Source organism: Bos grunniens, chromosome 2 (assembly GCF_055505025.1).
Source record: "Bos grunniens cultivar Pamir isolate PY7600 chromosome 2, Bosgru_T2T1.0, whole genome shotgun sequence".
In the NCBI taxonomy this organism is placed as follows: domain Eukaryota; kingdom Metazoa; phylum Chordata; class Mammalia; order Artiodactyla; family Bovidae; genus Bos; species Bos grunniens.
The window spans coordinates 109,492,635-109,515,821 of NC_141166.1; the positions used below are offsets into that span (position 1 = coordinate 109,492,635).

At 41.1% G+C, this 23,187-nt stretch overlaps 1 protein-coding gene and 1 long non-coding RNA gene across 5 annotated transcripts in view; one reads left to right on the plus strand and one right to left on the minus strand.

Moving 5' to 3' along the window:
• CERS6 (ceramide synthase 6) overlaps positions 1 to 23,187 on the plus strand; it is a 356,329-nt gene that overhangs the window by 315,464 nt on the left and 17,678 nt on the right. The window lies entirely within an intron of this gene.
• The window catches only part of LOC147378484 (uncharacterized), a 48,974-nt gene continuing 43,025 nt past the window's right edge, over positions 17,239 to 23,187 (minus strand). The window contains exon 2 of the long non-coding RNA XR_015147321.1: positions 17,239 to 17,664. This is a non-coding gene — a long non-coding RNA (uncharacterized LOC147378484). The remainder of the gene's footprint in view (positions 17,665 to 23,187) is intronic.

Here is a 23,187-nt window from a genome sequence, read left to right on the forward strand (position 1 = left end):
AGAGAAAAGGAAATTGTGTCTCTGTGCACATGAAACTTGTCATCCAGGATTGTACAATTTAGGAAGGAAAGGAAAATTAGTATTTACTGAGCACCTGTTACCTATATTGTGCTAAGCTCTTAGTACAACAATGGTTCCATTTATTTGACAGTTGCTGAGTACACAGGTGGCGCTAGTGGTAAAGAACCCACCTGCCAATGCAGGAGACATAAGAGATGTGGGTTCGATCTCTGGGTCAGAAAGATCCCCTGGAGGAGGGCATGGTAACCCACTGCAGTATTCTTGCCTGGAGAATCCCATCGACAGAGGAGCCTGAGGGGCTACGGTCAGACATGACTGAAACGACTTAGCACGCACACACTGTGTGCTGATGTTTTCTCAGGGCTTATACATGTGAGACAGAGAAGGCAATGGCACCCCACTCCAGTGTTCTTGCCTGGAAAATCCCATGGACAGAGGAGCCTGGTGGGCTGCCGTGTATGGGGTCGCACAGAGTCGGACACGACTGAAGCGACTTAGCAGCAGCAGCAGCAGCAGAGAATAATCCAAGAATAGCAGTTAGAAAATAGCTTACCTAGGTCCCCAAGGAGTTCTCCTGCTTTCCCGAGGCTCATAGAAGTAATTAACTTTGCTGAAGGTCACAAGAGTTAATTGCAGTCCTGAAGCCTGCACCCTTTTCATTACACAGGGATCAGAATTATCTAGCTCCAAGATGATATGTGTGTGTTTTACCACTTCCCTCTTAACTACTCAGAGCAGACATTGACAATCAATCATGGCATGATTTTTCTACTGGGCCAAGTCCAGGGCCAGGAATCTTTCTCATTCCCAGTGCTCTAAGCAACTACGCCTTTGTCCATTTTCTTAATTTTCTAATGAGAAAACTGAGCACCCAGAGAAAGTTATACAACTGCATGAAGTCCTTTGGGCCCAGACCCAGAGCTGTGGACAGTCTTCTTCTTGCTAGATGTTTTTTCTACCAAACTGTATTGCTTCTTAGGAGTAAAAAAACCCAGAAACAGTTAGTCATCTTCTACCTAGCTGCCCCACTCCCCTATGTGAACAGACACTGCTTTTCCCAGTAGAGCAAACCCATGGCACTCAAACAGCTCATGATGTGTCCACTGCTCTTGTTGTTTTTGTTGTTCAGTCTCTAAGTCATGTCCAGCATGTGGACTGCAGCACACCAGGCTTCCCTGTCCTTCTCTGTTTTCCAGAGTTTATTCTAACTCATGTCCATTGAGTCGATGATGCCATCCAACCATCTCATCCTCTGTCACCCCCTTCTCCTCCTGCCCTCAATCTTTCCCAGCATCAGGGTCTTTTCCAGTGAATCAACTCTCTGCATCAGGTGGCCAAAGTATTGACGCTCCCACTACTCTGTGCGATGCCTAAGGACTTCTCCCAGTGGTAGAGTCACACGCCTTCAAAGAGTCAAATGATTGCCTGCCAACCTCTGCCAGCTATATGTGTGATTTTATCATTCACTATAAAAAAATACTAAATGACATACTAAACAGAAGTGTAAAAACAAAAGAGCTTCTAAAACTATAGAAGTTAAACATTTGTGAAAACTAAAAAGCAGGTATAGTTGGCCCTCCCTACCCACAGTTTCTGCCTCCATGGGTTCAACCAACCATGAATTCACGCTGCTTGTTGTTTAGATCCAGAGTTAAGGAACCCATGAATACTGAGAGCGACTGTGAAGTGAATAAGTGAAGTCACTCAGTCGTGTCCGACTCTTTGCGACCCCATGGACTGTAGCCTACCAGGCTCCTCTGTTCATAGAATTTTCCAGGGAAGAATACTGGAGTGGGTTGCCATTTCCTTCTCCAAGGGATCTTCCTGACCCAGGGATCGAACCCAGGTCTCCCACATTGTAGGCAGATGCTTTACCATCTGAGCCACTAGGGAAGTCCCAAGAGAGCGACTGTACTAGGCAATTACATAGGGTCTTGAGCACCTGAGGATTTTGGTATCTTTGGGGGTCCTGGAACCAATCCCCCAGGGAGTCTGAGGAACAACTGTATCTAAAAGATTGCTATTGAATTAACTGTAGATGAGACAGCTCTGAAAGACTGGAGGAAAATTATAAAAACCCGAAAGTCTTCTGTACTCATATTGCTTCCAAGTGGCTTTAAGTTTTCACTCTATTTTAAAGAAGCCCAAAGTAGAAATTATAGATTTAACACTTCAAAAATGGTGTATGCAAGAAAGGTCAACGAGAGAGCCTATATGTGAAAGGAAAACCCTTGGTCCTACCTCAAGAAAAATTGATAAACAAAGATGTATACATACATACATATATATATATACACACACATACACAAATACACACATACATACACATATGGGTTACATGTGTAACATTTTAATTATTGTCCTATTTCACTTCTTTTTCAACTATTAAAACTATTCCTTCCACTTTAATCAGATAATAATGGCCAAGCAACACATATGAATGTGTGAGTGTATGTATGTATGCTGCTGCTACTAAGTCACTTCAGTCGTGTCTGACTCTGTGCGACCCCATAGATGGCAGCCCACCAGGCTTCCCTGTCCCTGGGATTCTCCAGGCAAGAACACTGCAGTGGGTTGCCATTTCCTTCTCCAATGTATGAAAGTAAAAAGTGAAGGTGAAGTCACTCAGTCATGTCTGGCTCTTAGGGACCCCATGGACTGCAGCCTACCAGGCTCCTCCATCCATGGATTTTCCAGGCAAGAGTACTGGAGTGGGGTGCCATTGCCTTCTCCGGTATGTATGTATAGAATGTGTCATTGAACTTACATGGGCCAAGGATATTGGAAAACTATTTCCCAACAGTCTAGAAGGGCTGATTGTTTTTCAGAATCTCCTCTTAAGTGAGATAATGTGGAAACAATGTCAGACAAGGAATTAAGGATCCTGTTCAAGTTTTCATCTTGATACTAACTTACTTTTCGTGAACCTGTTCAAATCGCCTGTCTTCTCCCTTCTTTTGCTGCGTCTACTGTTGAGTGTAATGAAGTGTTTTTTGGCAAAGTGTTTTTGTGTGCATCAATGAGAGCGCACACAAAAAAATGCCTTGAGAGGTTTAAAGCATTAGTCAGCACTGTTTCTAGTTTATTTGAAAATGATGGTTCATATATGTCAGTGAGGACATGATCAGACATGGGGGGCTTTAGATGGGGCACTGAGGCAGAGGAGGATTCTTTAAAGAAATAAAGCTTAAATCAAGAAGATGTCTGACTATTCAATATAGAACAGGAAAAGTTGCAAGTAATTCAGCTGCAGCATTTAGACAGAGACAGGAATCATATCCTGATGGCTAGCCTTTCACGGCCAAGTTTTCAGATTAAGATGATGCATGTGGGAAAACAATCCTGGCATGGCAAGTAGCCACATGAAAGCCATGCCGCCTGTGCATGACCCACCCCGTAAGCTCTTGATTCTTACTGTGCCTTGCCTTCAGAAACCATTGCAGAATTCTGTTATGTTCCCTGGTCTTCATTGGGTAAATGTGTGGACCTTCCTCTATACTTGGGTAAATTAGTCTGGAGTATGCACTAGGGTCAGAGAAGGCAATGGCACCCCACTCCAGTACTCTTGCCTGGAAAATCCCATGGACACAGGAGCCTGGTAGGCTGCAGTCCATGGGGTCGCACAGAGTTGGACACGACTGAAGCGACTTAGCAGCAGCAGCAGCAGTACCATCTCTTTCTCTCCACCACTATTCTCCTGTCCCCTGTGAAGAGCTACTGCTTCCTGTGTCTGGCTACCTTGACCTCTTTTTGACCTGATAGCATGCCAGCCACTTAAGAGGCATGAGCTATTGAGACAGAGACCAGACTGAATAATGAGATGACAGCATCTTCCACTAGAGCTGTGCTCACTATCAATGCTTCTGTAATCCGTAAGAGGGTCTGAGGGAAAACACAAAGAAAACCTTTCAAGACTGATTCAATTAAGAGCCTCCCAAGAGACACTGAGCACCAACAATGGAAAATTCAATATTGGGCTCACAGAAAGACATTTCTTTGCATAAATGTCCTTTTTATCTGATGGGTAAGGAAAAAATTCTGCAGCAACCTTTTGACAAATATGGCATTTAACTTTAAAAAGAGGTCTTTCCTCTTTCAGGTTCTTTAGTACCAGTATTCATAGGAAATTCGTTAGGGGAGATGTGAGATTGTAAAATGAATGGTTGCTGTGTGGAAAACCAGTTGTTCACATGTACAGCTGAAGTCCAGCAGGCAATTACATGCATTTGTAACCCTGGGCAGTGTACAAAAAGTGGCTGTCGGGGTTGTTCCCGTAGTGTGGGTGCCAATGACCATTTTCTTTACCTTATAAGGAGTAAAATATGCAACCCCTCCCCAAAAACTGAGTTCAGTATGAAGCAGCATTCAGGGAACGAGCTGGTTTTCTTCGCCCTTCAAGTAGCATTGTAATAGTCAGTCATCACGTGTACAGTTTATAAAGGGCTTTTGAGCTGTATACAGGGAGATGTTTAACGAGATCCATTTCTGCAGCAGGATCAAAATGGGCTCATTGGGTGAATGTGAATTATTGTTCCTGTTTTAGGTGTGACAATAGCATTGTGGTTAGGTCTTTTTTCCAAGAGCTTGAAATATTTATAGATTAAATAATATTATGTCGAGGATTAGTTTCCAAATAATTTAAGGTAAGCAGGGAGAGGAAGATAGGGATGAAAACACATTGACTGTGAGTTGATTATCACTGAAGCTGCTGATGAGGGTTTATTGAGGTATTGGGGTCTTTATTGTATTTCTCCTCATGTATATGTTTGAAATTTTCAACAATAGAAGTTAAAAACCAAAATATGAAAATTAGTTCTAGTTTATACACAAGATGAGAGACTCCTATTTTGAATTGATGGACTTAAGGTGAGATTCCCTCTGTGACAAATGAAGTTGGGTACAGAAGTCAAGCATTGTTCTTTGCTAATAGTTATCTGGGTAGAGCACATTGCATCTGACCAACAAGAAGAGGTATGAATCAGCTGCGTTCTGCATGCAGTTATTGACAGATGGTGTGAAAATTTTAAATGACAGATGGTGGTAATTACTAAACAATAAACAATAGCTATTTATGTGGAACCAAACAGATAATAGCTACTTTTTGTCCCTGGTGACGTGTCTAAATTTTGTTATATAATTGGTATTTTAACATTATGATAGGTGTGTTCTTCTAAGAATATGGAAGTTTAGTCTATGGCCATACTACCCTGAATGTGGACACTCTCATCTGATCTCAAAAACGAAGCAGGGTCGGGCTTAGTACTTGGATGGGAGAATATGGAAGTTTAGGACTTTAGAGAGTTTTGTTTCCAGCTTTCTGCTTCTCCTTAATGTTCTTTTAGAAGGATTTCAGTTCAGTTCAGTTCAGTTCAGTCACTCAGTCATCTCCGACTCTTTGAGACCCCATGAATTGCAGCACACCAGGCCTCCCTGTCCATCACCAACTCCCGGAGTTCACTCAGACTCACGGCCATCGAGTCAGTGATGCCATCCAGCCATCTCATCCTCTGTCATCCCCTTTTCCTCCTGCCCCCAATCCATCCCAGCATCAGAGTCTTTTCCAATGAGTCAACTCTTCTCATGAGGTGGCCAAAGTACTGGAGTTTCAGCTTGAGCATCATTCCTTACAAAGAAATCCCAGGGCTGATCTCCTTCAGAATGGACCGGTTGGATCTCCTTGCAGTCCAAGGGACTCTCAAGAGTCTTCTCCAACACCACAGTTCAAAAGCATCAATTCTTCGGCGCTCAGCCTTCTTCACAGTCCAACTCTCACATCCATACATGACCACGGGAAAACCATAGCCTTGACTAGACGAACCTTTGTTGGCAAAGTAATGTCTCTGCTTTTGAATATGCTATCTAGGTTGGACAGAACTTTCCTTCCAAGGAGTAAGCGTCTTTTAATTTCATGGCTGCAGTCACCATCTGCAGTGATTTTGGAGCCCCCAAAAATAGAAAGATTAGATTTACAATAGTACATTAGTTTTAGGTGTACAACATGAAAGTGACAGTTGCTCAGTCATGTCCAACTCTTTGCGACTCCATGGACTATACAGTCCATGGAATTCTCCAGCCCAGAGTACTGGACTGGGTTGCCATTCCCTTCTCCAGGAGATCTTCCCAAGCCAGGAATCAAACCCAGGTCTCCTGCGTTGCGGGCGGATTCTTTACTATCTGAGCCACCAGGAAAGCCCAAGTGTACAACACAGTGATTCAATATTTTTATAGATTACACTGTACCTCATAAAGTTTTAAGCTCTGGCTTAGTGTTAACTATCATTCCTGAGAATAAAACTTGAGTGTATTAAATTAAACAAGCAATCCATTGAGGGGGTAGACCTGGGACCAAGCACAACACTGAACACTGTAACTGAGAATTTGTATCGTGGATGTTTTAATAGGTTATAGGTCAAAGAAAATTTCATGAGGTTCTGTTTTATTATCAAGCATAAATTATCAAAAGCTTACGCAGGCTCTGGGCTACCTGCCAGGGACACAAAAATATGTATGATACCTCTTCTCAAGGAGCTTGTGATCCAGTTCTGACATTAGACAGCAAGTCCCAGTCCACAGCTGGCAGCAAAGAGTAGTAAAGAGAAGTATACAATTTTGTGGTGAGGGTGCAGTAGAAGCTTTGGCTAATTCTGATCGGGGATGCCAGGATGCTGATAAAGTGGTATTTGAGCTGGGCCTTGAGGAATAAATATGTGGTCAATTGAAGGAGGATACACCATCCTAAGGTAACAGGTAAATGAAAGCAGAGAGGGGAGAACACAGTATGAAATGCAACAGAATGTGACCCAAGGACTAGGAAATTGAGTGTATATTCCTACATTTATAATGCATATAATAAGACAGTCCTTATTATGAAAGGCAAGTAAGGCAAGAACTGAGAAGGCCCAAGGGTTCATGCCCCTACCTCCAGCAAGTCAAGAAGGTGGTGGATGGCTTGTCCCACATTATCTAAAGTATTTTTCTTTTGTTCTCAATTCTTTTATGCTGTTATTGTATTTTTGCTGAGTACAAATAGCTGAATCCTTAGTGTATATTATATAACACAACTGATTCTACTGTCTAGCAAGGTATGATGAGGATGGGAAAGAATGTGCCAAAGAGAGGGAAGATGGAAGAACCAGCATTTAGGGCAATGCTACTTATATGCCCCAGATCAAATTAGAAACTGATGTGGACAAGTTCAATATGGCAAAAAAGAGTGAGGGGAAGATTAATCTTGTGTCCTTTCCCAAAATTTGGGCACATTTGGTACCTAATAAGGGGGAAATCCCACGGATTTTCAGTCATATACACATGGTTTAAAGATACTTCCCACAAAGTCGATTCTCAGCAGATGCAAATAAATGTTGATCAAGTCCAATGTGAAGAAAAAAGAAAACTGGAAAGGAATTGACTTTATTTTATTTTATTTTTAAACCTTACAATATTGTATTGGTTTTGCCAAATATCAAAATGAATCCGCCACAGGTATACATGTGTTCCCCATCCTGAACCCTCCTCCCTCCTCCCTCCCCATACCATCCCTCTGGGTCGTCCCAGTGCACCAGCCCCAAGCATCCAGTATCATGCATCGAACCTGGACTGGTGACTCATTTCATACATGATAGTATACATGTTTCAATGCCATTCTCCCAAATCTCCCCACCCTCTCCCTCTCCCACAGAGTCCATAAGACTGTTCTATACATCAGTGTCTCTTTTGCTGTCTCGTATACAGGGTTATTGTTACCATCTTTCTAAATTCCATATATATGTGTTAGTATACTGTATTGGTGTTTTTCTTTCTGGCTTACTTCACTCTGTATAATAGGCTCCAGTTTCATCCATCTCATTAGAACTGATTCATATGATTTCTTTTTAATGGCTGAGTAATACTCCATTGTGTATATGTACCACAGCTTTCTTATCCATTCATCTGCTGATGGACATCTAGGTTGCTTCCATGTCCTGGCTATTATAAACAGTGCTGCGATGAACATTGGGGTGCACGTGTCTCTTTCCCTTCTGGTTTCCTCAGTGTGTATGCCCAGCAGTGGGATTGCTGGATCATAAGGCAGTTCTACTTCCAGTTTTTTAAGGAATCTCCACACTGTTCTCCATAGTGGCTGTACTAGTTTGCATTCCCACCAACAGTGTAAGAGGATTCCCTTTTCTCCACACCCTCTCCAGCATTTATTGCTTGTGGACTTTTGGATCGCAGCCATTCTGACTGGCGTGAAATGGTACCTCATAGTGGTTTTGATTTGCATTTCTCTGATAATGAGTGATGTTGAGCATCTTTTCATGTGTTTGTTAGCCATCTGTATGTCTTCTTTGGAGAAATGTCTATTTAGTTCTTTGGCCCATTTTTTGATTGGGTCATTTATTTTTCTGGAGTTGAGCTGTAGGAGTTGCTTGTATATTTTTGAGATTAGTTGTTTGTCAGTTGCTTCATTTGCTATTATTTTCTCCCATTCTGAAGGCTGTCTTTTCACCTTGCTGATAGTTTCCTTTGTTGTGCAAAAGCTTTTAAGTTTAATTAGGTCCCATTTGTTTATTTTTGCTTTTATTTCCAATATTTTGGGAGGCGGGTCATAGAGGATCCTGCTGTGATATATGTCGGAGAGTGTTTTGCCTATGTTCTCCTCTAGGAGTTTTATAGTTTCTGGTCTTACATTTAGATCTTTAATCCATTTTGAGTTTATTTTTGTGTATGGTGTTAGAAAGTGTTCTAGTTTCTTTCTTTTACAAGTGGTTGACCAGATTTCCCAGCACCACTTATTAAAGAGATTGTCTTTAATCCATTGTATATTCTTGCCTCCTTTGTCAAAGATAAGGTGTCCATATGTGCGTGGATTTATCTCTGGGCTTTCTATTTTGTTCCATTGATCTATATTTCTGTCTTTGTACCAGTACCATACTGTCTTGATGACTGTGGCTTTGTAGTAGAGCCTGAAGTCAGGTAGGTTGATTCCTCCAGTTCCATTCTTCTTTCTCAAGATAGCTTTGGCTATTCGAGGTTTTTTGTATTTCCATACAAATTGTGAAATTATTTGTTCTAGCTCTGTGAAGAATACAGTTGGTAGCTTGATAGGGATTGCATTGAATCTATAAATTGCTTTGGGTAGTATACTCATTTTCACTATATTGATTCTTCTAATCCATGAACGTGGTATATTTCTCCATCTATTAGTGTCCTCTTTGATTTCTTTCACCAGTGTTTTATAGTTTTCTATATATAGGTCTTTAGTTTCTTTAGGTAGATATATTCCTAAGTATTTTATTCTTTCCGTTGCAATGGTGAATGGAATTGTTTCCTTAATTTCTCTTTCTGTTTTCTCATTATTAGTGTATAGGAATGCAAGGGATTTCTGTGTGTTGATTTTATATCCTGCAACTTTACTATAATCATTGATTAGTTCTAGTAATTTTCTGGTGGAGTCTTTAGGGTTTTCTATGTAGAGGATCATGTCATCTGCAAACAGTGAGAGTTTTACTTCTTCTTTTCCAATTTGGATTCCTTTTATTTCTTTTTCTGCTCTGATTGCTGTGGCCAAAACTTCCAAAACTATGTTGAATAGTAATGGTGAAAGTGGGCACCCTTGTCTTGTTCCTGACTTTAGAGGAAATGCTTTCAATTTTTCACCATTGAGGATAATGTTTGCTGTGGGTTTGTCATATATAGCTTTTATTCTGTTGAGGTATGTTCCTTCTATTCCTGCTTTCTGGAGAGTTTTTATCATAAATGGGTGTTGAATTTTGTCAAAGGCTTTCTCTGCATCTATTGAGATAATCATATGGTTTTTATTTTTCAATTTGTTAATGTGGTGTATTACATTGATTGATTTGCGGATATTGAAGAATCCTTGCATCCCTGGGATAAAGCCCACTTGGTCATGGTGTATGATCTTTTTAATGTGTTGTTGGATTCTGATTGCTAGAATTTTGTTAAGGATTTTTGCATCTATGTTCATCAGTGATATTGGCCTGTAGTTTTCTTTTTTTGTGGGATCTTTGTCAGGTTTTGGTATTAGGGTGATGGTGGCCTCATAGAATGAGTTTGGAAGTTTACCTTCCTCTGCAATTTTCTGGAAGAGTTTGAGCAGGATAGGTGTTAGCTCTTCTCTAAATTTTTGGTAGAATTCAGCTGTGAAGCCGTCTGGACCTGGGCTTTTGTTTGCTGGAAGATTTTTGATTACAGTTTCAATTTCCGTGCTTGTGATGGGTCTGTTAAGATTTTCTATTTCTTCCTGGTCGAGTTTTGGAAAGTTGTACTTTTGTAAGAATTTGTCCATTTCTTCCTCGTTGTCCATTTTATTGGCATATAATTGTTGATAGTAGTCTCATGATCCTTTGTATTTCTGTGTTGTCTGTTGTGATCTCTCCATTTTCATTTCTAATTTTATTGTTTTGATTTTTCTCCCTTTGTTTCTTGATGAGTCTGGCTAATGGTTTGTCAATTTTATTTATCCTTTCAAAGAACCAGCTTTTGGCTTTGTTGGTTTTTGCTATGGTCTCTTTTGTTTCTTTTACATTTATTTCTGCCCTAATTTTTAAGATTTCTTTCCTTCTACTAACCCTGGGGTTCTTCATTTCTTCCTTTTCTAGTTGCTTTAGGTGTAGAGTTAGGTTATTTATTTGACTTTTTTCTTGTTTCTTGAGGTGTGCCTGTATTGCTATGAACTTTCCCCTTAGGACTGCTTTTACAGTGTCCCACAGGTTTTGGGTTGTTGTGTTTTCATTTTCATTCGTTTCTATGCAAATTTTGATTTCTTTTTTGATTTCTTCTGTGATTTGTTGGTTATTCAGCAGCGTGTTGTTCAGCCTCCATATGTTGGAGTTTTTAATCGTTTTTCTTCTGTAATTGAGATCTAATCTTACTGCATTGTGGTCCGAAAAGATGCTTGGAATGATTTCTATTTTTTTGAATTTACCAAGGCTAGATTTATGGCCCAGGATGTGATCTATCCTGGAGAAGGTTCCATGTGCGCTTGAGAAAAAGGTGAAATTCATTGTTTTGGGATGAAATGTCCTATAGATATCAATTAGGTCTAACTGGTCTATTGTATTGTTTAAAGTTTGTATTTCCTTGTTAATTTTCTGTTTAGTTGATCTATCCATAGGTGTGAGTGGGGTATTAAAGTCTCCCACTATTATTGTGTTATTGTTAATTTCTCCTTTCATACTTGTTAGCATTTGTCATACATATTGCGGTGCTCCCGTGTTGGGTGCATATATATTTATAATTGTTATATCTTCTTCTTGGATTGATCCTTTGATCATTATGTAGTGACCGTCTTTGTCTCTTTTCACAGCCTTTGTTTTAAAGTCTATTTTATCTGATATGAGTATTGCTACTCCTGCTTTCTTTTGGTCCCTATTTGCATGGAAAATCTTTTTCCAGCCCTTCACTTTCAGTCTGTATGTGTCCCCTGTTTTGAGGTGGGTCTCTTGTAGACAGCATATGTAGGGGTCTTGTTTTTGTATCCATTCAGCCAGTCTTTGTCTTTTGGTTGGGGCATTCAACCCATTTACGTTTAAGGTAATTACTGATAAGTATGATCCCATTGCCATTTACTTTATTGTTTTGGGTTTGAATTTATACACCGTTTTTGTGTTTCCTGTCTAGAGAATATCCTTTAGTATTTGTTGGAGAGCTGGTTTGGTGGTGCTGAATTCTCTCAGCTTTTGTTTGTCTGTAAAGCTTTTGATTTCTCCTTCATATTTGATTGAGATCCTTGCTGGGTACAATAATCTGGGCTGTAGGTTATTTTCTTTCATCACTTTAAGTATGTCTTGCCATTCCCTCCTGGCTTGAAGAGTTTCTATTGAAAGATCAGCTGTTATCCTTATGGGAATTCCCTTGTGTGTTATTTGTTGTTTTTCCCTTGCTGCTTTTAATATTTGTTCTTTGTGTTTGATCTTTGTTAATTTGATTAATATGTGTCTTGGGGTGTTTCTCCTTGGGTTTATCCTGTTTGGGACTCTCTGGGTTTCTTGGACTTGAGTGATTATTTCCTTCCCCATTTTAGGGAAGTTTTCAACTATTATGTCCTCAAGTATTTTCTCATGGTCTTTCTTTTTGTCTTCTTCTTCTGGGACCCCTATGATTCAAATGTTGTAGTGTTTAATATTGTCCTGGAGGTCTCTGATATTGTCCTCATTTCTTTTAATTCGTTTTTCTTTTTTCCTCTCTGATTCATTTATTTCTACCATTCTATCTTCTAATTCACTAATCCTATCTTCTGCCTCTGTTATTCTACTATTTGTTGCCTCCAGAGTGTTTTTAATTTCATTTATTGCATTATTCATTATATATTGACTCTTTTTTAATTCTTCTAGGTCCTTGTTAAACCTTTCTTGCATCTTCTCATTCCTTGTCTCCAGGCTATTTATCTGTGATTCCATTTTGATTTCAAGATTTTGGATCAATTTCACTATCATTATTCGGAATTCTTTATCAGGTAGATTCCCTATCTCTTCTTCTTTTGTTTGGTTTGGTGGGCATTTATCCTATTCCTTTATCTGCTGGGTATTCCTCTGTCTCTTCATCTTGTTTAAATTGCTGTGTTTGGGGTGTCCTTTCTGTATTCTGGCAGTTTGTGGAGTTCTCTTTACTTTGGCATTTCCTCACACTGTGACTTGTTAAGGTTTCTTGGTTAGGGAAGCTTGTGTTGGTGTTCTGGTGGGTGGAGCTGGATTTCTTCTCTCTGGAGTGCAATGAAATGTCCAGTAATGAGTTATGAGATGTCTGTGGTTTTGGGGTGACTTTGGGCAGCCTGTATCTTGGAGCTCAGGGCTGTGTTCCTTTGTTGCTGGAGAATTTGTTTGGTATTTCTTGCCCTGGAACTTGTTGGCCCTTGTGTGGTGCTCGGTTTCAGTGTAGGTATGGAGGCATTTGATGAGCTCCTGTCAATTAATGTTCCCTGGAGTCAGGAGTTCCCTGAAGTCAGGGTTTGGACTTAAGCTTCCTGCTTCCAGTTATTGGTCTTATTTTTACAGTAGTTTCAGAACTTCTTCTTCTATACAGCACCATTGATAAAACATCTACGTTAAAGATGAAAAGTTTCTCTGCCGTGAGGGTCACCCAGAGAGGTTCACAGCGTTACATGGAGAATAGAAGAGGGAGGAGGGAGTTAGAGGTGACCTGGATGAGATGAGGTGGAATCAATAGAGGAGAAAGTGGGCTAGCCAGTAATCACTTCCTTATGTGCACTCCACAACTGGACCGCTCAGAGATGTTCACGGAGTTATACAGAGAAGAGAAGAAGGAGGAAGGAGGCAGAGGTGGCCAAGAGGATAAAAGAGGGGAATGAAAAGGAGGGAGACAGATCCAGCCAGTAATCAGTTCCCTAAGTGTTCTCCACCGTCTGGAACATACAGAAATTCACAGAGTTGGGTAGAGTAGAGAGGGGTTAGGGAGGAGACACAGGCGATCTCGTGGAGAAAAAGGAGAGTCCAAAGAGAGAGAGAGCAGTCAAGCCAGTAATCTCGCTCCCTAGTGAAAAATGGGTACTGAAGATTGGGTTCTTAAAGGTACAAAATTGGTAACAAATACATAAAAGCAAAAATAAAAAATCTAGAGTAGAGTTTGGAATTTCAAAAATACAATGTTAAAGAAAAGAAGAAGGAAAAGAAAGAGAGAGAAAAAAAAACAAAAACAAAGTCGCAAAAATTATAAAGAAAATATAGGTATAAAATTGATAACAAATACCAAAAAGCAAAAGTTAAAATTCTAGAGTTTGGAATTTCAAAAATACAATGTTAAAAAAAAGAAGAAGAAAAAGAAAGAGAGAAAAAGACAAACAAACAAACAAAAACAAAGTCGCAAAAATTATAAAGAAAATATAGGTACAAAATTGATAACAAATACCAAAAAGCATAAATTAAAAATCTAGAGTTCAGTTTGGAATTTCAGGTATACAATATTATATAAAAGAAGAAGAGAAAGAGAGGAAAAAAAAGTCACAAAAATTATTAAAAAAAAATATAGGTACAAGATTGATAACAAATACCAAAAAGCTAAAATTAAAAATCTAGAGTAGAGTTTGGAATTCCAAAAATACAATGTTAAAGAAAAGAAGAAAAAAAAATCAAGGTCAAAAAAATTATAAAAAATATATATATGAAGTTTGATTTTAAAAAAAATAGGGTCTTTTTTTTTTTTGCAAAGTAATAGTAGGTTATAAAAGTGAAAATTAAAGGAATAATAGAGGACTTAAAATTTTTTTTAAAACCTAAAAAAAAAAGAAAGAAAGAATGATTGTAAAAATAGTAAAAATATATCTAGGACTTTCTCTGGTTTTGTTGTTGGTATTGTGGGTTCAGTTCATTTTTGGCTAGTTCCTTGTTCCTGCTTTTATTTCTCAAGATCTATAGGCCCCTTCCTATGTAGACGGTACTAACCACAGGGTTTTAATCTATTGCCTGTAGCTTCCAAGGCAGTTCCCTCTGTTATCGCTTCTTCTGTTTGCTGGTCTCTTCAGTGTCTGGTTTCCTCTGTGACACAAAGGGGATGGTGGAGGACACTTTTTTTTTGTTTTTTAGGCTCACTTGTTCAGTCATGCTGTGGGGAGGGAGGGACGCTGCAAATAACACTGGCGTGCGCTCGCAGGGCCTCAGCCACACTGGGTCTGCCCCCGCTCCCGGCGTGTGTAGCCTCCCTGCCCACACTGCTCAGCCTCTAGGTTGCTCCACCGGGAACCATCCATGGCCGGCCCTGGGCTGCTCGCACCTCCCAGGTCCAAGCCGCTCAGGTTCAGGCACTCGGGTAGTCCCCAGAGGCACAGACTCAGTGGGGCCTGCGTTTTGTGCCCTTCCCAGGTCCGAGCAGCTCAGATGATGAGGTGTTTGGCGAGCACGATTGCTGCGACTTATCGCCTCCCCGCCACTCAGTTATCTAGGTGTACAACCGGCGCAGCTTCTCAGGCGGATGTTGACCATCCAGACCCCCAAGAAGTCTTAGTTAGCAAAGAAGCCTGCTTACAGTTTTATAGATAGTGTTTCTCTGGGGCTGTGATTGCCCGCTTCTGGCTCTGGCTGCCTGTCACCGGAGGGGAATGGTCTGCAGCCGGCTATCTCTGTTCAGTCCTTTGTTCCGTGCGCGGGCCTGGCGGTGTCTTAGGTTAGGGCTGGCTTTTCGTGTGGTAGATTTCCCACAGTCTGGTTTGCTAGCCCAAATTATTTCACTCAGATAGCGCTTGGGGTATTCAGGCCAAATCCTTTAAGCGATGCAGCCAGCGCCATGCCTCCCTGCCCAGCCCCCGCTTGCTAGTGGCGTGCGCAGGCGTCTGCGCTGCTTCTCAGTGGGGGAGTTACCGTAGGGCTCGTAATCAGCGAGTTTTAATTGTTTATTTATTTTTCCTCCCTGTTATGTTGCCCTCTGTGCTTCCAAGGCTCCGCACAGATTCAGCAGTGAGAAGGTTTCTTGGTGTTTGGAAACTTCTCTCTTTTTAAGACTCCCTTCCCAGGATGGAACTCCGTCCCTCCCTCTTTTGTCCCTTTTTTTGTCTTTTATATTTTTTCCTACCTCCTTTCGAAGACTTGGGTTGCTTTTCTGGGTGCCTGATGTCCTCTGCCGGCATTCAGAAGTTGTTTTGTGGAATTTACTCGGCGTTTAAATGTTCTTTTGATGAATTTGTGGGGGAGAAAGTGTTCTCCCTGTCCTACTCCTCCGCCATCTTAGCTCCTCCCAGGAATTGACTTTATTTTCTTAACTTTTCCCAGATAGCCTGAAATTTCTACACAATATATATTACATTCAGAATTAGAAAATACCAAAGCCATTCTAATTTCCATTCATTTATGGACAAATTTCATTTATCCCACAAATCTTTGAAACCCTGCTATTTGCTGAACACTCTACTAGGTATTTGAGACCAACGTGAAAAGGTAAAGCTTGCAGTCCCTACCCTCACGAAGCTGCCAGTCTAGGGAGGCAGATGTCAATCACACAGCTACAGGTAGGTGTGACAAATGGGCCGCTCTGAGGATCCAGCCTATTCCGAGAGTCAGAGAATGGTTCCCTAAGGAATGACTGTGAAGCTGCCATCTGAAGAATGAGTCTGGGTCAGCTTGGGCACTGGGGGTTCTTGTATCTACTCGACAATTGAGGAAGTGTTTTGAAATGGTTCACATTGATAGTCTAAGTTTTAAAAATATACATAATCTGAATTATCTGGATGACCCCAAATACTGCTACATGATTTCATTACTCACATTTCCTTTTTGTTATTGTTGTTAATTAATTAAAGTGTTCCTTTATTTCTCTGGACTTTGTGATGTTTATGGAATTGGTAAGTTTTTGTTTAATTTTTATTTTATATTGGAGCATAGTTGATTAACAATTTTGAGTCAGTTTCAGGTGTACAGCAAAGTGATTCAGTTACATATATACATGTATCTATCTTTCAAATTCTTTTCCCATTTAGGTTTTTACAGAATATTGAGCAGATTTCCCTGTGCTATACAATAGGTCCTTGTTGGTTATCTACAGTGGGGAAGGGTGGAGGGAGGGATAGATTGGGAATGTGGGACTGATGAGTTCACGTTGCCTTTTTGTTTGTAATCATCGTGCAGCAAGGTCTAACTTGGGGACTAGTCTATTTAGAAGCCTGTTACAGTAACTGCCTAGGTAGGAGTTGATGGTGGCAGAGTGTAGTAGTAGCAGGGAAGACAGAAGTAAATGGTTTCCAAATGAATTTAGGAGATTGATGGGGTGTGCAGTCACATTGGTTATAGAGAAGATGGATAAAGGAGTTGGAACTGTAAATGGGCAACCCCACAATTTTGACTTAAGTAACTCAATGAGGGCTAAAGCTGTTTACTGAAGTAAGGAGATGGTGGTTAACAGAATGAGTGCTGGACAAACCCAGTATATCTTCAGATCCTGGGCCTGTCCCTATGACTGCATGACTCTGGGTAAATTACCTACCCAGTCTAAACTCTTCTGTAAAATTTGGGGATAAAAACAATAGTATATCTCTGGAGTTATGATGATTACGAATAAGAGTGGCAGCAGTTGTGGCAGTGGTGTTACATGTAATAGGAATAGGTGGGGAAAAATATAAATTTGGTTTTGGAGATGCCTTGTAAATAACCCAGAGGAGTACCAAGCAGGCAGGGGTGTGTGTGTGTGTGTGTGTGTGTGTGTGTATGTGTGTGTGCGCGCGTGCAGGAGTATTTCAAAACAAAACAAAAGACAAACTTGGCTGGAAAACCGCACTGAAGAATCACAAGCATGATTTTGACTGTGTGCTCATTTGTTTCATTAGAGCAGGCTGGTAATGAGATCAAAGGTCACAGAGAAATCAGCAAAATTGTTATTTCAGGACCACTCAGGCGGGCGCACTTTAATGGCACGTCACTCTTCATCTCCAAAGACCATAAATGTGACCACTACGTTCAGGAATCAGCAGCAGTGATATTCTAAGCATTGATTCCTTGGTACGAGAGGCATGTAAATAACATAGACGTTCTCAGGTTATATAGTTGGCATCTGAAAACATCAGTTTCAGCATAGCATTTGTTTCAAAGGATGAGCACATTCTTGGCAGCCGCATGGTTGTCGAGGGCCCAGGCTCCAAGGAAAATAGTCACGGCTTTACGGGGAAAAAAGTTGAGCTTTGACTTCAGTGTCATTTGTCGTGCCCTGCAGAGGAAGAAACAAATCACAGTGGCTGATGATAAAATGCACAGCGTCAGCATGTTGTTGGTTTCGCAGTTTGCTTTGGTTGTGGGTGTTCCAGTGTTCACTTGAAAGGCCTTCCAGAGCCTCTCTGTAGTAGCCTCAGTGTGACGTGCCATCTCCTTCATTGCTTAGCATCCTAATAATTTTATTTTCAGGGGCCTAATGTTCTCATTTTTTTCCTGTTGCGTGTCTAATGCTTCTACGAAAATGAACGTCTCGGCAGTAAACAGACCCAAAACAATGATAGCAGGATGCACTGAAAAATTATATCTATGGGTATAAGTATCATGAGGCAAGTGTGAAAAGCTGCCTGGCTCTATCTGTACTTATAGATCCGTGTATCCAGCAGGGATCCTCTGGGGGCTGCTGAAGGGAGGGCCACACCTGCTGTCGGCTTTCTTGGAAAGAGAATTGGTCAAGCATCCCCTGTTATCAGGACCTAGGGTTCTCTACGGTGCCCGGGCAGATGTAAAGCAGGTCAGATGCACATAATCGTTGCACTCTTAGAGCTTATGCTTTAAAGTGAGAGGCAGTGGAATCATGGGAAAGTATCTAAAATGAAATAGACACACATTAAAAGATAAGTCATAGAGAGAGGCCGGGCACAGGAAACTCCCTGGGGTGTGAAGAGTGTTGGCCTGTTTCTGGAACAGAAAGAAGCTTGATGAACAAGAGGGTGACGGTCAGACCTGAGGTTGGAGAGGTAGGAGGGGCCCAAGATTAGGGATTTTTATGGGCCTAGGGATGTGTTTGGGATTTTAGTCTAATTGCAGTGGCAGTGTTGGAAGGATCGAAGCAGAAGAGTAATTCAAATGATTACAGTTATTCCTGAGATCTTTCAGCATCACAGCTTCAGAACAGTAGGATGGCTCCCTGCTGCCGCTCAACATCCTTCTCCTTGGGACGAGTGCTTATTTGAAATTTCAAGTGCCTTTTCAGGCAGACTGATTTTCCCTTATCTCAATATCCTCTGTGAGGAAGGGGTTGGTTGTCCCATGGCCTCACACTCCATGGGGCCATTCCTAACCCTCCCGGTTAAAGTAGAGTAATATTTGTGTCCATATTTATATCTGCCATCCTGATGTAAGAGGCAACTTGAGGTAAGGTCGAACAGACAGTGAGTTACTAGCTGGAGCCGTGTGAGAGTTGCTTTTCAAAAATGAACATGAAAATCTTTTATATAGTCTCCTCTGGTGTTTTAAACATAACAAGCCCAGTGATATATCTTAGACAACTTGGCAATATTGATTGAATCTAAAGGGGAATATTCTTATCAAGTAAAAATCTATAATGATCACTGTTCTCTCTTTAGCAAGTTGGATATTAAGTGATCTGAGTCATCATAACTGGGTGATGAATCACAGACACTCACCAAGGACACTCCATGCAGGGTACCTAAAAGGCCAGTTAAGTGTGGGGTATTAGGGGACTTCCCTGACAGTCAGTGTTTAAGACTTCGCCTTCTGATACAGGGTGTGTGGGTTCAATCCCTGTTTGGGGAACTAGGATGCCATATGCCCCAGGGCCAAAAAAACAAAACATAAAGCAGAAGCAGTATTGTAACAAATTCAATGAAGACTTGAAAAAAAAAAAGTGTGTGCTTAGGACACAAACAAAGTGGGCTATAAACATTTTCTTTTAATATTTTTACATTTCAACAAGAATTGACTTGATTTCCCATGCCAAAAAAAAAAAAAGATTTTTAGGAATTTTCTTACTGTTTTATGGTTTGGAATCACTTTTAATATCAATTATGTGTGGGCAGGGATAAGGACACCATCATCTCTTCCAGCTTTGGGCTTCTTCATCTGCATCTGTGGACACTGCTTCTTTTGTGTCGGGCTTTACTTATTGTCTGAATGAGTTCACAAGCTCATGCTTCAGACTTGCTTCAAAGAACAATTTCTGCAAAATCCTGGGAGGTTAAGCATAAACTTTGTGTAACCCAAAGGAGGGTAATCAAGGCGCAGGGAAGAGTGGGGTCCTCAGCTTTCTCTGAATCAGGACAGTTTGTAACCTCCAGTTTGGGGGTTCTGATGCCAGGGCACCATTGTTCTCATTAAAGTAGGAGAAGAGACATTTTAAACATTTCACGAAAAGCCTGGTAAATATCATTCAGCCACATGCAAATATAAATGACCCAGAAGCATCATGTCTACTGAAAGCAGAAATGGTTGATCAGAAGTTATTCAGAATTATTTGTGGATTTTTAAAAAAACAAGTCAGAAAAGGAAATAGAGAATGAAAGAGGCAGTTCCCAAACTTGTCTGCACGTTTGAATCATCTGGGGACCTTTCGAAGATCACACCACTGAAGCTATACCCCAGACTATTTGAATGACAATTTCTAGAGGCCATCACAGGTGTCAGTATGATTGATGCTCCCCAGGGAATTCCAGCGACCCACAGGCCTGGGAGCCACCAGCCTACAGGACAGGCTCACTGAAGTGCACAAGGTGGGACCTGGAGAAACCAGGTTTCTAAATTCTACAGATTAGGGGGGAATTCATTTTAAACTGAAAAACACCATCTGACTAAAAACTGATTTTGAACATTCTCAGTGAACATACTATGTATATTTATATTAATACAAACTCCAGACGTCACATGTATATTTAAATAATTCCTGAACCAAAAATGTATGCCAGAAAGCCAGTATTTGACTGCAAGGAGATCCAACCAGTCCATCCTAAAGGAAATCAGTCCTGAATATTCACTGATGCTGAAGCTGAAACTCCAGTACTTTGGCCACCTGATGCGGAGAACTGACTCATTGGAAAAGACCCTGATGCTGGGAAAGATTGAAGGTGGGAGAAGGGGATAACAGGATGAGATGGTTGGATGGCATCACCGACTCGATGGACATGAGTCTGAGTGAACTCCGGGAGTTGGTGATGGACAGGGAGGCCTGGCGTGCTGCAGTGCATGGGGTCGCAAACAGTCGGACACGACTGAGTGACGGAACTGAACTGCTGTGTGCTTCACCCTAGCCTCTTCATCTTCACCTTGTGGCCCCCAGGACAAGAATGCAAATGGAAGCCCACCTCTCTGCCACTGGGCTCAGGTAGGATCTCAGTTTGAGGAAGAGTTGGGGAGAATAATCTGAAAGGTCCATCTGACCTCCTGAGTTTTTGTTTTTTTTTCGATTTGTCTCTTTAGTACCACCTGAGTGCCATGCTAAGGATGCTTGCTTATAGAAACGTGAATCCTAAAACCAACAGCTGTGGCTCAGATTCGAGCTCGCTCCATGTGTACACTTTGGGCGTCTTCCTAAAGGTGTTCAGCCCCAGCATCGAAGATTCAGCTTCGCCTCTCCTCCTGCTGACAGTGGGATGCAAAGAGAGATTTTTTAACTTAACTTGAAAGTGTAAAAGTGTTTCTTATATCATCATTCTTGAAAAAAGTTCTCAAGTGTTTTCTCTCTTTATAAGAATAGTACATACATTTGGAAAATGTAGAAAATCTTATATTTTAAATTACTAGAATCAGAAGTAACCAATGTGGACATTTTGGAATATTTCCTTTTAATCACATTTTGTATTCAAAAACTGAGTATCATACTACATATGATTTAATATGATTTTTTTCACTTTTCACTAAGTTGTGAGGATTCTCCTATGCCATTAAACAAAAGACATAATTTTAATGTATGACTAACATTCCACCATATAGATATGCATACTAACCATCTATTTGTTTCTTTTTTACTGTTAAAAAGAGTACTGCATGCATATTCCTGAACTTAGAAATATATGTACTCCTCACCTGCATTCATCTGCTGTGACCCCTTGCAGTACTCATGACATTTATTTATACACATGCATTTCTCTTACATTTGCCAAATCATCTGAAAGTGGGTTGCAGATGTCATTGATACATCAGCCCCCAAATTTTGGCATAAGTATCTCTTATTTTAATGTGGCATTGATTGGATTATAAGCACAGTGGAACATTTCATTCATGTTTTCAAATGTCATTTGTATTTCCTCTGTGATCTGTTCATATCCTCTCCCTACTTTTCCATTGATGATGTAGCACTTTACTCATCAACATCTATGATGTATGTGAGTGAAAGCTGTACCAGATTGCCACCCAAATGCCACTCAGACCTCCTAACGAGGTGCTAGGTGCTGTACACGGGGATAGCCAATGGTGTGTAAGAAATTTTCTCTGTGATTTAGGGTAAGGCCTTGGCTAATGCTGTTTCTGTCAGTGATAGAAGTCTAATAATATTCAGCTCACTAACTGTAAACATTCTGTTTGTGACCAGGGACTATGGGAAGAAGTAACTGAGGTTGAATGGATAAGTATAGTTAAACAGCAGAGAAGGCAGTAGCAACCCACTCTAGTATTCTTGCTTGGAAAATCCCATGGATAGAGGAGCCTGGCAGGCTACAGTCCATGGGGTCTGCAAAGAGTCAGACACAGCTGAGTGCACACGCACACACACACTCACTCTAACTAGTAGGAGCAGAGTATCTTGTCCTGCCAGTTAATTTTTTTTTTTTTTTTGGTTTTTAGATGAAGCCCACTGTGTTGTTGTTGTTGTTGAGTCACTCAGTCATGTCTGACTCTTTGCAACCCCATGGGCTGAAGAACTCCAGGCTTCCCTGTCCTTCAGTATTTCCCAGAGTTTGCTCAAACTTATGTCCATTGAGTCGGTGATGCCATCCAACCTTCTCATCCTCTATTGCCCCCTTCGCCTCCTGCCCTCAATCTTTCCCAGCATCAGGATCTTTCCCAGTAAGTGGGCTCTTCGCATCAGGTGGCCAAAGTATTGGAGCTTTAGCCTTTAAAGTATTCAAAGATGAGTTTTAACAAATAAAACCACTTGTCCAAGGGCCACTACCTTGATTTATCTTCAGTTGGGATTTCTGCAAAAGAACTGTTTGCTGTCCTGAAACTGCACACCCTGGCTGAGCGGCCATCCTGGGACCACCTGAGTCAGATGCTGGGGTGGGGGGCTCTAGGTTTGCTGCAGCTTGGCCTTCCCTCTCTGCAAGGTAGGGTTTGTAATTCTTGCTTCCGCAGTAAATGGTTAGAATACGCACCTGTGCTGAATTTGCCAGCAAATAAATCACACTGGGCAGATTTGCAGCAGGCAGTAACAGGTGGAAGCAGCTCAGTTTCAGGCCCTGAGCTTTGCACAGCCGCTTCCCTCTCCACTTCCAGGGCACAACTGTTTGTCTTGCGGCTCTCTTTTTATTAGTGTAACATTTAATCCCAGAAACGGGGTGGTATTAAATGTCACGTTGAGTTTGTACAAGGCCTGGTTCTGATTCAAGATTCAGGCTGGAGCACGGCCCCAGGAAAGCAGGCCCCCTGTTTCTTCCTTCCTCTGTCTGCCCGTTTCCCATCCCCACATCACCTCTCTCTCTACCCTCTTTCCCCATCCTCTTTCCATTTCTTCCTGCCCCCAAAGACGAGATTTGCAGGTGTTGCACCCATAGTTTTCAGAAGCTGTCTCTTATATCTTGCAGACACA